The sequence below is a fragment of the Mauremys reevesii genome, linkage group 21, assembly GCF_016161935.1.
Source record: "Mauremys reevesii isolate NIE-2019 linkage group 21, ASM1616193v1, whole genome shotgun sequence".
NCBI classification, from domain to species: Eukaryota; Metazoa; Chordata; order Testudines; family Geoemydidae; genus Mauremys; species Mauremys reevesii.
The window spans coordinates 849,407-866,992 of NC_052643.1; positions in this window are offsets into that span (position 1 = coordinate 849,407).

Here is a 17,586-nt window from a genome sequence, read left to right on the forward strand (position 1 = left end):
CCAGTTCTTTGGCATGATTGGGCATTTGCATGATTAATTGCACAAACAATAATAAAATACCATTTATTTAAATATTTTTGGATGTTTTTTACATTTTCAAATATACTGATTTCAATTACAACACAGAATACAAAGTGTACAGTGCTCACTTTATATTTATTTTTTATTACAAATATTTGCACTTTAAAAAACAAAAGAAATAGTATTTTTCAGTTCACCTAATACAAGTACTGTAGTGCAATCTCTTTATCATGAAAGTTGAACTTACAAATGTAGAATTATGTACAAAAAATAACTGCACTCAAAAATAAAACAATGTAAAACTGTAGCGCCTACAAGTCCACTCAGTCCTACTTCAGCTAATTGCTCAGACAAAGACGTTTGTTTACATTTACAGCAGATAATGCTGCCCACTTCTTGTTTACAAAGTCACCAGAAAGTGAGAACAGGTGTTCTCATGGCACTTTTGTAGCTGGCATTGCAAGGTATTTACATGCAATGCAAGGTATTTACATGCCAGATGCACTAAAGATTCATATGCCCCTTCATACATCAACCACCATTCCAGAGAACATGTGTCAATGCTGACGACGGGTTCTGCTTGATAACAATCCAAAGCAGTGCGGACTGATGCATGTTCATTTTCATCATCTGAGTCAGATGCCACCAGCACAAGGTTGATTTTCTTTTTTGGTGGTTCAGGTTCTGTAGTTTCCGCATCAGGGTGTTGCTCTTTTAAGACTTCTGAAAGCATGCGCCACACCTTGTCCATCTAAGATTTTGGAAGACATTTCAGATTCTTAAACCTTGGGTTGAGTGCTGTAGCTAGCTTTCGAAATCTCACATTGGTATCTTCTTTGTGTTTTGTCAAATCTGCAGTGAAAGTGTTCTTAAAAAGAACAACATGTGCTGGGTCATCATCCGAGATGGCAGAATGTGGGTAAAACAGAGAAGGGGACATACCCCCAAGGAATTCAGTCACAAATTTAATTAACACATTATTTTTTTAACGAGCGTCATCAGCATGGAAGCATGTCCTCTGGAATGGAGACCGAAGTATGAAGGGGCATACAAATGTTTAGAATATCTGTCACGTAAATACCTTGCAATGCCGGCTACAAAAGTGCCATGCCTGTTCTCCCTTTCTGGTGACATTGTAAATAAGAAGCAGGCAGCAGTATCTGCCATAAATGTAAACAAACTTGTTTGTCTTAGCGATTGGCTGAACAAGAAGTAGGACTGAGTGGACTTGAAGGTGCTAAAGTTTTACATTGTTTTGTTCTTGAGTGCAGTTATGTAAAAAAATAAAATCAACATTTGTAAGTTGCACTTTCACAATAAAGAGATTGCACTACAGTACTTGTATGGGGAGAATTGAAAAATACTATTTCTTTTGTTTGTCATTTTTACAGTGTAAATTTTTGTAATAAAAAATAATAATATAAAGCGAGCACTGTATACTTTGTATTCTGTGTTGTAATTGAAATCAATATATTTAAAAATGTAGAAAAACATCCAAAATATTTAATAAATTTCAATTGGTATTCTATTTTTTAACAGTGCAATTAAAACTGTAAGATGGACACCAGTTGCCATTGTTGTCAATGAGACTGAAGTCAAGTTGCCCTCAAGGAAGATGATTGCCACTCTGTTAGGGGAGCTAGCAGACGGGGGATGGGAGGAGTTGAAGGGGTGCAGGAGACTCTGGGGTGTTCAGAGGGATGGGGATGCAGGGATATGAAGCGAGCAGGAAGAGACTTGGGGGAGGGGGGAGTGTAGGGCTTTGGGGAGAGACAGATGAGCAGGGGAGTGGGCCGTGAGGGGAATGTGGGATGCAGAAGGGAGGCTGAGGGGGTTCAGGAGAATGTGGGATAAGAAGAGATGAAATGAAATGTGAAGAGCTAGGGGGAGATTGTAGGGTGCAGGAGGAGACTGGGGGGAGAGAAGATGACAATGGGAGTATAATGGAAGCTCCATCCCTTCAAAGGGTAAGAGGAGTGAGACCCTCTGAGCATCCTGCAGAGGTCTGCATTTCTCCATGTGCATTGAAGGGTGAACTCTGACCCCGAAATGATCCCACACAAGTTGGGGGTGGGCACGTACCTCCTAAAGTGCCAAAATCAGAAGGCAAACAAAATAACTCCCTTGCCCCCACATTTACTGTGTTTAGCCCCTCTCGTGAGCTGGGGGCTGGGGAACAGCCAGAGGGGCCAGTCCTGAATCCTTGCTCACGTGTGTGGCTGAGCTGGAGTCTGGGGGGTTTGCAGCTTCCTGGCCCTGCTCAGGGACAGTCTGTGTGATGGGATGCACAAACCTCATGTTAAGGCAGCCAAGCGATTGTCACTGGAAGTCATGTCAGAACGGCCCCTCCCAGGCGAGAATGTCTCCACAGGGCGCAGCGTCTCATTGTGCTGCTGATTTATTTCCTTTGTGTTTTAGGCCTGTCTCCATTGTTGGGAATGTCTGGGGCGTGCCAGGGAGAACCCAGCCTTGATTGGATGCATCTGCATGCCTCTCCAGAGGAGCTAGCAACACCCAGCCCTCACACAGCGGGGTAAGTTGCTGGAGATCCTACTGGGCACCAGAGGCTGAATGGGGCAGGGCAGATCCTGCTGACCTTCCTCACCCCCCTCCCTGCCATTACTCTGTAACTTCCATGAAACACTGGTCAATGGCACCAGTGGGACTGCTCAGAGCTGACCCCACACTCCTTTCGGCAGGATGGGATCTGTTGCAGACTTATCATGCTGCCTTTTTGAACAGAGGTCGTAAATACACCCCCTGGCATATTTCAGCCCCACACAATGGGGCTTTGTTTGGGAGAATGTCCTTTGAACAAACTGTGTCCCCCCCACAACTCTGCCGTAAATAACACCAAGGCAGAGGCAAATAGAGGTACCAGCAAGGGAGAAAAGGCCAGAACGTGACAGGGAATCCATCAGTCAAAGAGATTTGGGAAGGCAGGAGATGCAGAGGAGAAGCCTCTCCCATCACCAGGTGGGAGATGGTGGGAAAGGGACAGGGAAGTACATGTGAAAGCTTGAAATGGGACCCGTCCTGCCCATCCAGGGAGCGCTGAAGCAGGCAGGATCCCTGCGTGAGAGGCCTGCATGGCAGGTGGGTGGTGAGTGGTCCTTGCTGTGCTGAAGTCTTTATGGGGCACTGAGCCCCCAATGGATCACAGTGACTGTGAGGAAGCTGGTGACTGTGTGGAAAACTTGTGGAACCCCCCAAGTGACAAGCTCACAGGCTGGGGGGAAAGCTCCTGAGAGATGGCTGATCTGTTGGTTCAGATCCCATCCACTCACAAGCAGTGTCTCTTCCAGGGCTGGTAGTTACAGTAGAAACATGCAGAGCTTGGTGAATGCTGAGGAATGTACCCAGAGACTGAATTCACTCCCAGGAGGAGAGGCTCTTTAGGGTAATTACATCTAGTGGCTTGGACATCAAGGCAGAGGAATTCTCCGCATCCTTCAGAGCTCCCTTCCTGAGATGGCTAAACCCTAGTAAAGCCCATATCTTGTGTGGTGGAAGCTCAATGTTCAGGAAGAATGGGTGAGACATGGGAGCGAGCTCTTGGGCCAAACTCAGTGGCAGGCCTGGACCAGAGGGAGAACTGGTCTCCTGTCTCCTTTCCAGGGGCTCAGCCTTCCAGTGCGGGCTCCTCGACTGCCAGGAGCCCCTCACACCAGGGTGGGGGAGTTGTGTGGCATTGCTGAGGGCTGAGGGCTGTGCTACCAGGGTCTTTTGAATTGTCCAGGTTGGTCCCTCGCCGGGCTGGTTCATCCTTTGATCCGTGATGGACGGCTAGACTCAGGTCACTTTCAGCAGCCCAGCCTTGTGCGCGCTCCCCCAGGCAGCACTTAGATCAGGTCTGGTCAGAAGGTGAGGTAAGCGATTCCTCCTCAGAGGGGCAGTTGGTGGCCAAGTGCTATTCCAACGAAGTGTGTCCATTCCACAGGGCCGCCCGGAGGGGGGGCAGGCAAGTGGGGCAGTTTGCCCCGGGCCCTGCAGGGGCCCCCACGAGAATATAGTAGTCTATAATATTGCAACTTTTTTTTATGGAAGGGGCCCCCGAAAGTGCTTTGCCCCAGGCCCTGAATCCTCTGGGCGGCCCTGCCATTCCACGTTCCCATTCAGCGCATGCTCCCATCCTTGTGGTGATGCCTTCTGAACTGGAAGTTGCCTTTACCAGCTTGGGGGCTTCAGAAGCAGGGATTTCAGATCCTGGCCTTTAATTCCTTCATCCATGCTGCCAAATCCCGGGCTGCCTCCCCTCCTGCTGCGGGCTGTCCCTCCAGCAGATTCACAGCCCCCTTTACAAAGTCTCCGGAGATGGTTTTGAATTTAAAATCCTATTAGTCTTAAGTTAATTGCCTTTTCTCACCGAGCAACGGGCTGGAACTGGCAGCCAAGGTCTGCAATCATTAACTGGGACAGGGATAGTGCAGAGAAAAGCTCCATAGTCCCAGCCTCCTGTCCAGCTTTCTTCTTTATCTTTTATTAACCAGCTCGTCCCCTTTTGCTGATCACCCTTTTATCTGGCCCAGCACCAGGGAGCTTTGAATCTTGGAATTAAATTCTCCTCGGAGCCATGACGAGGGGGCAAGTTTTGGTTCATTTCACTCTCCAGAAAAAAGGAAAAGCCCCACAGAGTTAATGTGAAGAGGGGTGACCTCAACACCTGCTGAAATGATCCAATAACTGAGTCTCCACAGGCAAGAGGGCTCCGGGGTCCTCTGGCTGACTCCCAGAAAGCAACCCTGGGTTTACTTGGTATTCCACAGCAACACAGGCACAGGAGACAGGAGGCCTTCCACATCCCTTCTATTCAGCACCCAGGCTGCGGGGAGCCAAGGGATTGGAGGGGTGTCCCGTGGATGGCACTGCTGGGCCAACCGCAGAGGCTTCTTTATGTCCTGGGCGTCTACGGGCCACTCTGTAGCACAGAACAGCCTGAGCAAAGTGCCCTGCATGCTGGCCACAGCCCCTTCTGATCCCAAGAGTTCAGAGATCAGGAGTCAGGCCTTGGGAACTGTGAGATTGGCTTAAAAATAATGAGATTTCTAAAATATAATAACTAGTGAGTCCTTTTTCTTTCCCTTCTGGTTTCTGAGCCTTCAGGGCACACCCGGTCATGCTGTCAGGCTTTTCTCCACAACCAAGAGGTCTAGAAATTGACTTTTTAAAAAACGCAAGCTGAGATTCTCATGTAACCCCAGGACTCCAGCAGCTGGAGCTTTAAGAGAAACACCAAATACTGTGAGACTCACATTAAAATCCCGAGAGTCAGCAACACTCCATCGAAACTGTGCTAGAGGCTGAGCAGGCAAGAAAGGAGCTTATAGCCCCCTTTCTCTCCCACCCTCTCAGGGTTTGCCTCCGCATACAGCTCAGAATTGGGATCACGGACTGTTCTCATGTCCTCTGAGGAGGATGAGGTGTTAAATACACTGTCAGCTGCCATCGCTTCACTCCTTGGATCTGCCCCATGGGAAACCCCCTCATGTAGGCACAGCTGGATTGGCTCTCATACTTGCTTTCAGCTCATCTTCACCTTCTGGAATGCTGTCCTCAGGTCACTGATCCAAGACTCCATCTGTGTCGGTGTGGTGAACTTTGCTAGTTCCTGGTGCCTAAACATCAAGTCATAAGGAAACATGGGTTTGCAGAGTCCAAAAGCAACCTCACAAGGAGCATAATGGATAGTTGAGTATTGGCTGGTGCTATAGGCAATGATCATAACAGGTGACTTTGTAGTCCAGTCGGGGAGGCTCTGGGCTTGGAACTCCAGCCAGAGCTGAGAGTGTCTCTGCGGTGCCAGCCAGGGCAGAGAGCTAAACCCTGGCTGGGGCCTTCCCCCTATGGCTCTGCCCGAGCTCTCAGCCTCCCACCCCAGGGCACTGGGGGGGTAGCTCTCAGCCGGGACCACGGGGGGTGGGGAGGCTGGGAGCAATAAGCGGGGGTGTGACCTCAACCAAAAGAGGTGGGGCCTCGGCCGGAAGAGGCAAGACAGGGGCCTAGCCTTCACCTGCTGCCCATGGATTTTCCTTTACAAAAGCAGTAGTGAATCTTCCCCAACAAATCGTGTTCATCTATGCCTCTCATAATTCTGTTCTGAACTATAGTTTCGACTGATTTGCCCATTGCTGAAATGATGCTTACCAGCCTGTAATTGCCAGGATCGACTCTGGAGCCCTTTAAAAAAATCTTGCATTATATTAGCTTCCTTCCAGTCATCTACCAGTGATAGGTTACATGCAACAGTTAATAGTTCTGCAATTTCATATTTGATTTCTTCAGAACTCTCGGGTGAATCCCATCTGGGCCTGGTGACTTATAACTGTTTAGTTTATCAATTTGTTCTAAAACCTCCTCTACTGATACCTCAAATGGGACAGCACTTCTGATTTGTTGCTCAAAAAGAATAGCTCTGCTGTGGGTATCTCCCTCACATTCTCTGCAGTGAAGACTGATGCAAAGATTTCATTTAGCTTCTCTGTAATGGCCTTGTCTTCCCAGAGTGCTCCTTCAACACCCTGGTCATCTACTGGCCCCACTGCCTGTTTGTCAGGCTTCCTGCTTCTGATGTCTTTAAAAAATGTTTACTGTTAGTTTTTGCATCTTTGGCAAGTTGCTTCTCAAATTCTTTCTTGGCCTGCCTGATTACGCTTTTATATATTACTTGCTCGAGTTTGTGCTCTATTATCCTCACTAGGTTTTGACTTCCAAATTTTAAAGGATGCTTTTTGCCTCTAACAGCCTCCATCACTCTGCTGTTTAGCCATGGTGGAGTTTTTTTGGTCATCCTACTGTCTTTTTTGATTTGGGGTATACATTTAGTCTCAGCCTCTATTATGGTGGTTTTTAAGTAGTCTTATATGCTGTTTGTAGGCATTTTACCCTTCTGACTGCTCTTTTTAATTTCTGTCTAACTAGTGTCCTCATTCTTGTGTTACTCTGGTGGGTTTTTTGGTATTTTCCCCTCTACAAGGATACTAAATTTAATTACATTATGGTCACTCTTACCAAGGGGTTAAACTATAGTTACCTCTTGGACCTGATCCTGTGTTCCACTTAGGACTAAATCAAGAACTGTCTCTTCCCTTGTGGGTGCCAGGACTAGCTGCTCCAAGAAGCAGTCATTTCTGGTGTCTAGAAATCCGCCAGCACACAATTTCTCTTCTTTTTTGCTGTGCTCTGATACTCCAGGGAATCCAACATGGGGCTGTCTCACAGGAACACTCCCTGGCTTAAGTACAATCCAATGTTGCATCCGATCATCTCTCCCAAGCTCTTCGTTATTCCTGGAGAACACACGTGCATATCATTAAAGCAGCTGTTCTAATCACTTCATTTCATGGTCTTCTACGTCTGCTTCTGTCATGTCAACCCCAAGCTCTTTAACTGACTGAGCTGCTTCACAGCTCTTGACCTCTCTCCTTGCAAGAGGCTTTGAGCCACCAACAACATTTGGACACTGTCCCCAGGGTCTGGTTTTTCGCTAGCTGCACTTCCTGGTCAGTCACATGAATTGTTCTGACCCAAAGCTCACCCTTTGGTCCTGTTTGAAACAGAGTTCTGTAAACAACAATCCTGACTGGCTATTTGTAGCTTCAAACACTCCTGCAGCTTCGCTGCCGCAGTCTTTTACGTTATTGCATGATGACCTGGCTTCCTCACAACTTTATTCTGAGCCACCCCAGGACGCGGTTGCTCTTTGTAACCTTTTAGGCATGGTAGAGGCACCTTTAAAGTCCCAGGAATTGCTCCCCAGGGTCCACACTTCTTCCTACCCACAATCAGGGCAGGCTCCAGACCCCAGCGCGCCAAGCGCGCGCGTGGGGCAGCATTTTAACTGGAGGGCGGCAGGCGGGTCCGGCGGACCTTCCGCAGTCATGCCTGTGGGAGGTCCAACGGAGCCGCGGGACGACCGGACCTCCCGCAGGCATGACTGCAGCGGGTGCGCTGGTCCCGCAGCTCGTGTGGGCCTCCCGCAGGCGTGCCTGCGGAAGCTCCACCGTAGGCGCGGGACCAGCGGCAGGTGCGGGACCGGCGCCCGGCAGCGCGAGCGGCGCAGCGCGCCGCCCTGCTTGGGGCGGCGGAATTCGTAGAGCCACCCCTGCCCACAACCAGGTAGAGTATCTGAATATGGTCCAGGAACAAGTGGGTTCTGTTAACACCCCAGGAGTTCTTGTGATGCTCTTGGATGAAATCCATGCCTCGTAAAACAGCACTAGAAATACTGGTCACCACAACAAAAGTCCAGTTAGTATGCAGAGACCGCAAGTTCAGTGGGAGCTGGATTTCTCCTGCTGTCAGCAGTGACTGCTAGTGATGATTGCTAGTCATCAGTTTAACTCCTTCAGAACTTTTTTCTTCCCCAGAACTGGGTGTTCACCAGCGATCAGACATATTTCAGATCCTGACTCCAACAGCACTGGGATTTTCCAGCTGTTGACGTCTCCAGACACACAGTAATAGGTAGCGAGGCAGCTCCTCACATGAGCAAGTCTAATATCTACTGGTGGTGGCCATACTGCATCAGCAGCTTCTAGTTTCCTTGGTGTGGCTTCTCTCTGCTTGGGCAATTCCATCTCCAATGGCCTCCACATTGCCTGAAAATGTCATCTGGCCTGGGACACTCAGGAAACAGTCTCATGAGACTTCTGGGAATAGCCAGCACTTGGGCTTCTTCTAATTTTGTAGCCACTTTGCTAGCAATCATTTTTTGAAGTGTGGCATGTGATATAAAGGAGTCACCCTGAGGCTGGGAATTAACAGCTGACACCATAGAGTCCAGCGCCCTGCCTTCACTAGCAGGACCAAGTACTGATTTTTCCCCAGATCCCTAAGTGGCCCCCTCACAGATTGAACTCACAACCCTGGGTTTAAGCAGGTCAGTGCTCAAACCACTGAGCTATCCCTCCCCCTAAAAGTGGGGAAAAGTGCTTTTACCACCTTGAAGCCATGACCTCCAGTTCTAGCCCTTGTTTATTGAGTCTTGGGAGTTTATTGGGCTACTGCAAGTACCAACTCCAGCACACATGGGCAGAACTGAATCTCTTGCTAACCCCCAAACTGCCCTGCCCCTCCGGTCAGATCAACAATATCATAACATACAAGACAGCAACTTAACACTAAGATAAGGACACAGCACCATCTGCTGGTGGAGGTGCTGTCTATACTAATCATTACAATTTAAATCTACAGCCTTTCACTTTGATCCCATTTTCTTGTTGGGGGACAATAGCAGCCCCCAATGGGCTTTCTCCATTTTACCTCTCCTCTCACTTTCTCCCTTCCCAAGGAAATCATCCTAGGCTTGAAATCTCGCCTTGTAAGGACTCCCCTACCCCACCTCCAACACACACAGCTGCTATCCCAGTAGGAAACAGGGTCCTGGCCCTGGAATGACCCAACCTGAGCAGTTTCCATGTGGGGAGGGATGTACCAGTCATCTATACAAACCCCAGCTCATCCTCTCTCCCCTTCTTGAGGCAGATCTCATGGATGCTGCTCTGGCCTCTGGGGAAGAGGAATTGCCTAGGAGGAGGGCACTGGCCTTGATTCTTCTGAGACTTTTGATCCTGATTGCAAGTCTCACTTCAAGTTTGTGCATGACTGAAATTCATCCTTTCCTGTGTCGGCTTAGTGACTGCATCCAGGGCGGAAGGGAGGGGATCCCTGGGCAGTGCAGGCCGGTTCACCCAGCCCTGCTGCAGGATTAGGCAGTAACCTCTCTCACAACCGCAGCTGATGGGCAGGGTGAAGCAGGAACGTCAGCTTCCCAGACAAGGTTATTTTGGTAGCTGTGTGTAAACCCCGTTGGAAAATGTGACACGGTTCTTATCCTCTTGTATTTGCTCACAAAATACTAATTAAGGTATGTAATGAAGACAGGAGCATCCATTAATAAAGAATCATTACAGGGCCGGATTAGTGAGCTTATCGGAAACAGGTGGAAGTGATCTGGGTGTCTGCTCTTGTGCGCCACACATGAGCTAACACTTTCCCACTCTTCCAGGACAATGTGCCAATCTGCAGGGAGCCTCTGGCCCAGACTGTGAAATCCCCCCCGTGCCTCAACGCACTAGGGCTTCTGGGGGTTGGGCACCCAGTCAGAATGAGAACCTTCTCCTTCTCTCTGCTCATTAACTGGGCATTGGCAGTCACTGAGGGTGCACTGACCCTGCTTGTCTCTCAATAGCATTGTTAATTTTACAGAGGAGTTGAAGCTGTTTCCAAAAGCCCTTTAGCCACTTCACTCTAGCACAAGCACTCGAGTCATGTCTTTGGACTCAGGTTCCAAAACTCGGGGTGGGGAGCAAGGGAGAAGCCTTCCCGGGGTTCAGGAGCAATTTTTATAGGGGAGTGCTGATGAGGGAATCCATGTATTTGGTGTTTGTTATTACTTCAAGCCAGGGGGTGCGGCAGCACCCCTAGTTCCAGCACCACTGAATCCTTTAGGTAGGAGAAAATCAGCCCCTCCAGATGGCATCTGCAGATGGAGGGAAGAGCTCTGGAGACCCCGTGCCTGTTGGAGCACAATGTCCTCCAGCTCCAGGTCTATCCTTTCAAATGTCCCGGGTCCATCACCTATCCTCCCTGAGAGTCCTGCCTCTTGTGACTGACATGTGGGGCATGCTGTCAGCAATCACTTGGGGATGTTCCACGGTTCTTCCCCTGTCTCTTTAGCCCTCGGAAGCCCGGCTACAGCCCCGAAGATCTCCAGGGAGATCACAAGGGGAATGCAGATTCCATGGGCTCATGCCAAAATGAGCTTCAGGCAGAGAGACAGGGTTGCTCTTGCCCTCATGGGAAGCCCCATCCAGGCGATGGAGCAGATCGGATCAGATGGCGGGGTAGGGGGCACTGAGAGGGGGCAGGAGCAATGAAGAGGGGGCTGTGTCTGGCCATGGGGATTATTTTATCCTTAAAATATAAACAGAGACTTTGTTACTACAGATGAGAGCAGTGTCTGTTCTGCCCCTTGCTAGCCCCTCGTACCTCACTCTCCTCTGCCCCACTATAAATACAGAGCTGAGTCACAGCTGCTGAATATAGTCTGTGAGTCTCCTGCAATCTGCAGGGACACAGCTGAGTTATTCTACGGTGTGTTACTCAAAGCTATTTCTGAAGTGTTTCATTAGGGCCGACAATGGGGAATGAAGCGTGGCTGCCGCTGGCCTTGGAGCGCAATGGAGGAAAGAATCATACGTCACACTTACGGCTTCTGTTTTACAGTTTATTCATTTCATTTTTCAGGGTCAGTTTTAGCAATTTTTTTACATCTGTATCGATGTCCAAAACTTGGAGGGGTTGGGGGCTTTGTAGCGCTGGTTCAACGAGTACTCTGCAGAGCACACTTGCAGGGCTTCAATTCAGCCGGAGCTGTCCGGAGATGAGCTCCGGTAAATATTTGCAAACCCATGGGGCAGAAGCCCCGGTGCACCCTGGGGTGCTGAAGCCATGAGACCCTCCCACCCCAGAGCTGAAGCCCAAAGCCTTGAAGGGGGGAAGGTGTGGGGGGCTTCGGGAAATACTCTCTGAGAATTGAAGCCCCACGCCCTAGGGAACCTTCAGTGCATAGCAGCAGACTGCATGGACCAGCTAATGCACAGCATGTTAGTGCACTTTAGAAATCACACCCCTGTAGTCTGTGTCACTGCTCCATGTAGACGGGCCCTTAGATACAAGCCAGGGAGCAAAGATATCACCTACGTAAACAAACTGCCCTGGGAAAGGGATGAAGATAACACAAACTGAGTAACCATTTCTGGGGGTTTTCCAGTGTTTATTGGCTAAACACAGATTTTTTTCCTCTTTGTATTGAGGGTGTTTTATTGGTTAAAATCTAAAATCTGAAGCCCAAATCATATTGTATCCTTCAGCCTTACCTTGCAGTACCACACCTTCTGGTCCTACTGCACTGTTCTGCACCCCTCCTTATTTCCTGATTTTCTCCAAACAATCCCCAGGATTTGAAAAAAGCCAGTATTTGGGTTTTGTTTTATCTGAATTTTGGCTGTTCTGGGACCTGGTAATTTTTCAGAAAGATGGGCAGGGAGCTGGGTCCCAGCAGCCAAGACCACCTGAGTGCTGGAGTGCTGTGAGGACTGGCCCCTCTGCTGACCTCAGCCCTTCAGCATGGCTCTAGAGCCTGTGGATGGGGCCTTGCTGCAGGGTTGGGGTCAGCAGGGGGACCAGTACTCACAGGGTGCAGCCTTCCAACCCCTTCCAGACCCTGACCCTTCAGCACAGCCTCATCCGCTTCCTCTGCGCTGCGGGATGAGAAGGGTGGGGGGCTAGGTCCTGGGCAGCTGAGACTGTCTGATTACTGCAGGGAGTGGAAAACTTCAACTGCCACATGACGAGTGGCACCCGCTATGGGTCCCAGGCATCCCTCCACTGCTGAGTACCAGGCACCTCTCCCGGCTTTTCCTGGGGTCCTAGCTTCTGGTGTTATCTATTCCTGCCTTTCTTCCCTCCTGCCCCCTGCAAGATCGCATTCCCTCTGCATTTCCCTGTGAACCCAAGTGTCTCCATGCCCTCACAGGTATCCTGGCATCCAGCCTATCCTCCTCCCCTGGAGTGCCCTGTAGGTCCCCTTTTACGCCCCGCAAGGCTCCTCCCCCACAACCCACCACTCTTCCCTACTCTCCTGGCATCCCCCTGCCCAGACCCCTTCACTGCCATCTCCTCCTGTCTCCTTTCCTCCCTTTGTACCCCAGTGTCCTGCTGTCCCAGGCCTACCTGCCATTTTCTCTAGGACTACATTCCCAGCAGGATCCCTGGCCACTGGTATCTCCCACTGCCTTTGGCATCTACAGCTTTATGGCTTCCCAAAGAATCCCAGTCCGCATCCCCCTGGCAGCCAGGCTCTCTCCTGTTTCTCACAGATTCTAAGGCCAGGAGGGACCATTATGATCATCTGGTCTGATCTCCTGTGTAGCACAGGCCAGAGACCCTCACCCAGAGATTCCTGTGTCCAGCCCAGAACTGCTGGCTGGAAGGACTCCAAGTGATGGAGAACCCCCCACATGCCTTGCTCAGTTGTTCCAGTGGTTAATCACCCTCCCTGTTAAAGCGTGCTGCTTGCTTCCAGTCGGAATGTGCCTACCTTCAGCTTCCAGACACTGGATCTCACTTGGACTATGTTTGATACGGAGGCTTGTCTACACTACAGGGGCTACAGTGGCGTAGCTATGCCACGGTAACCCTAGCGGTTAGCTGCAGACTTCAGTGACACAAGGGCTTTCGTCGTTGCTGTAGGAACTCCACCTCCCTGAGTGGCAGTAGCTAGATCGACAGAAACATTCTTCCAGCAACCTAGTCGCGTCTACACCAGGGCTTAAGCTGGCCGAACTGTGGTACTTAGGGGTGTGATCAATGGCAATATCAATCTAGATTTTTACTGTAGCCCAGGCCCTGGATTCAAGAGGCCTTTGCCATAGGAAATCTTCTCCCCATGTACCTACAGCCTGCTCAGGTCAGTTCTAGGGTTGCTAAGTTTCTATTTGCAGAAAACCAAACATCCTTGCCCCGCCCTGCCCCTTCTCTGAGGCCCTGCCCCCCACTCCATCCCCCCTCCCTCCGTTGCTTGCTCTTCCCCACCCTCGCTCACTCACTCATTTTCACTGGGCTGGGGGGTGGGGCCGAGGGGTTTGGCTTGTGGGAGGGGGCTCCAGGCTGGGGCAGAGGGTTGGGGTGGGGGAGGGGGTGAGAGCTCTGGGGTGGGGCTGGGGCTGAGGGGTTTGGTGTGAAGGAGGGGGCTCAGGGCTGGGGTAGGGGGTTGGGGTGTGGGCTCTGGGAGGGAGTTTGGATGTGGGAGGAGGCTCAGGGCTGAGGCAGGGGGTTGGGGCATGGGAGAGGTTCCAGGGTGCGGGCTCCTGGCACGGCTTACCTCAGGTGGCTCTTGGGAAGTGGCCAGCAAATCCCTGCGGGTCCTAGGCGGAGGCATGGCCAGGTGGCTGCACGCACTGCCCCCATCCACAGGTACCACCCCCACAGCTCCCATTGGGAGCCAATGGGAGCTGCGGAACCGGCGGTCTGGGCAGGGGTAGCGTGCAGATCTCCCTGTGGCTGTCCCTACGTCTAGGGGTTGGAAGGAGATGCCGGCTGCTTTCTGGGAGCCATGCGGAGCAGATCGGAGCTGCCAGGGTCCCTTTTCAACTGGGTGTTCTGGTCAAAAACCGGACACCTGGCAACCCCAGTCACCTCTGACCCCCGCTGTTGGCTAAACTTGATTGATGGAGCTTCTTTCGGCTCTTGCTGTAACTGAGATGCGTCGGATGGGACGCCAGAGCCTGAGGCTCCATGGCAGACAGTCACTGCGGGGAGAAGCAGCAGCAGCACCCGGGAGCAGGGAGGTGTTTGTGCCTCAGGGATGATGCCCCATGGAATGCAGGGGAGAGACCGAGGCTTTGGCCTCTGGAATCAAAGCAGTGTGACTGGAGCAGCCCCAGAGGCTGCCAGAGCTGGCGAGGGGGGGAGTTAACCATAGCCCCCGCCCCAGCATCTGCACAGAGCAATAGGAGCTCCTTCCTCACCAGTCTGCCCCTCCCCCAGGGCCTGGCACAAGCAGAGCCGTTTCCCCTGGGGAAAGGGGAGGCACCCCAGGAAGGCCAGGGGAGTGCGCAGAGTGAGGGCTGCCAGAGGGAGAGAATGGTCCTGACTGGCAGTACTGGGAAGTGGGTTGGCTTGGGGATTCGCCCTCATTCCTGCCCCACACCAGACATTCGCTCTTGACTTTATTATAAAGGTGAACAGCCTTATGCCTGGTTAGCACAGTAGCTGATGTAGACATGTGGCATCTTTGGTGCAGCACTGGTTGCTGATGCAGCGGTTAATTGCCAGACAAAAACCATGCTAAGGTGGCACTGAGAGACCATATCAGACATTTAGGGTAAAATGCAATACAGGAGTGCTGTAATGACCCCCAAACCGTCCATTAGAAACCCAGGAAATTCACAGTTAAGGTTAAATTTAAAAATAATCCAATTTGAACATGTTAAGATGTGTAGCAATGCAAAGGGAAGGAAAGGGAGAAAAATGAAAAATTTTGAACAAAATGAAAATTTTCTGCAAAAAAAAATGGTTTTGGTTGTAAAACCATCGTTTGTTGGAAAACCTTGTCACCAAAATGTTATCCATCTCCCTTAACGATAAAGAACCCTCCAGTATTCTCTCCTGGAACATGTCCTGTGGTTTAACATGACCCTGTCTTGGAGCAACTAAAGCCCTGCGCCTGGGCTTCTCACAGGGCACCAACTCCCACTGAGTTCCAATGCCTGTGTCTGTGTGTGAAACTGGGAGTTCTGCAAAACTCCTGCTCAGATCCATGGGCTGCAACAATACGAGACCCTGGGGAATAATTACAAACACTTGTCATTTCTAACTCAGTAGTGTATAAACATCTTTCATCCAGCACTTTCCAAAATCTCTGAAAGATTCTTCTCTGATTTAGAATAGTCTCTTCTGGCCTTAAAGTCCATGAGCCTAAGAGAATGGAAATCTGGAGTCAGTCTGATCTACAACGTTCCATTGGACCCCTCTGTGCAGTGGTGGAGACGCTTTCTGTAACATGCCCAGGTACCAGCTCTCAGAAAAGGCCTTGATGTTCCTTGCCATTTTGTTTATTTTCCAAAATTGTTCTGACAGCAAAGCAAGTTTGTTCTTGGGAGACTGACTGGGATCATCAGATCCAACTGCCAGAGCCTGGCTTAGTTCATAAACCCTGACTGGTTGTTGCTGTCTCTTTGAGTCTGGAGGACTAAGGCCAACAGGGCAATTTACCACTTCTTCCAGCTCTGAGACAGATGAAAGGGCTTTTTGCACCAGGCAGAAAATATTTTTTCAGTTGGTGTCAGTTCAGGTCGCCTGTTCATTAAGGAATCCTCCGTCCTGGAGCTGTGTGTAGTTTTGATTCACACCAAAAAGCTGAGGATGTTACCAGGAGATAGTTGAGAACTGTCTGATGAGGAATCCTGGCTGAACTTTCTGGGAAAGCAAGGACAATGAGAATGTCATCAAAAGTGCAAGAGCTTCAATGATTTACTGACTTTCTTTCGTCTCTTTGGGTGGATTTCCCTTTCTTCCTCTCGATTGTTGTTTTACTCCTTCTCGCCTGTCTGTTGGTGGTTTGCGGTTTCCCCCCAGTGTAATCTGAGGAGATGATGTATTTATCTGCAATTACACGACATGGTCTGGCTGCCTCATTTGTTTCCGAATTTATTTTCTGATCCTCAGTCCAGGCCAGCCCCGGCTCACTGAGGGTCTCTGCATGCGGCATCCTGGAACGTTATTAAAGGGTTACATCAACTAATTTCACAGTGAACAATTCTCTCTGACATCCCGTTTCTGAGCATCTGTGTTGTGTTCATGCAGAAGACCCAGCGACATCCAACAGCTTCATAGGCAGGGTGGATTAAGGTTAAATAGACCCAGATCCACCAAAGTATCAGGGCCCTCCCACCCCACTCCTCTCCCAGACAGACTCTTCCTCCCAGTCTAACCCCTTCTCCTCAGACAGACCCTGATACTCCCAACTCAATCCCTCCCCTCAGAAAAACCCTTCCTCCCAGCCCCAAGATGGACTGTTGTCTTCCTCCCACTGCTCAGTGCTTGATCTCCCTGCCAAGTGAAGCAGCTGGCTGACACTACTCAGCTGTGTGCTGCATTGCAGCCTGCTGCTGCAACTCTGACTCATGGCTGCATCTAGTCCCCTCCAGCTGGAACCCAGCCTTAATCTGCCCCAGTTTGCAGGTGGGTAGTTGGGGCAGTTTGGTGCAGCATGGGTCCTGAGCTGGCGTGAGCGGCAGTGACTGCAGGCAGGATGAAGCCTATACCACGGGCACATGGTGTGTGCTGCTTTGGGGAAAACACTGAAATAAAAAGCACTCTCCCTTAGACTGCACAGAGCCATCAGCACCCCCATATACAGACAAGGAAACTGAGGCACAGTGGCTTGGCCAACACTAGTCAGAGGCAGAGCCAGGAACAGAACCTAGATCTCCAGTCTGTCCAGTGGCCCACACTCCTCAGCTGCTACAGAGCCCTGTGTTGTCAAGGACTGGTCCCACACCAGTGCCAGGCCATACTCCCCAGCAGGCAGGTGCTAATGGCTTCCCATCCCATCAGTAGCCAGTTCTGCCTCGTTCACACCGAGGGGAAAGCAGCCCCTGAAATGCGTTTCCTTGCTGGGTCCTTTTCCTAGTGCAGGTGGAGCACCTGGGACATGCCCTTTGACTGACAGCTCTCTCACCCAGTCAGCCAGTCATTCCAAGCCCATCAGGGTGGAGCCTCACTTCCTGCACTGCCTGTTGAGGGGCAGCTCGCTCGCCCAGTGAGGCTGGGCTGACGCCCTTGCAGGCAGGGGCTTGTGCTGGCGCTCGAACGCTATCTCTGTAGAGAGCACTTTGGGGTCGCAGCTTGGGCTGGACCTCGGGCTCTGACACCTGGGGAGGGGGATGGGCTTCAGCTGCAACTTCCAAGCACCAGCCCCACTTCCTCACGTCTGTCGGCCGGGCTGGGAGGCAGCCTAGACAACCCCCAGAGGAGCCCACAACCTCCCTCTCCTGCAGG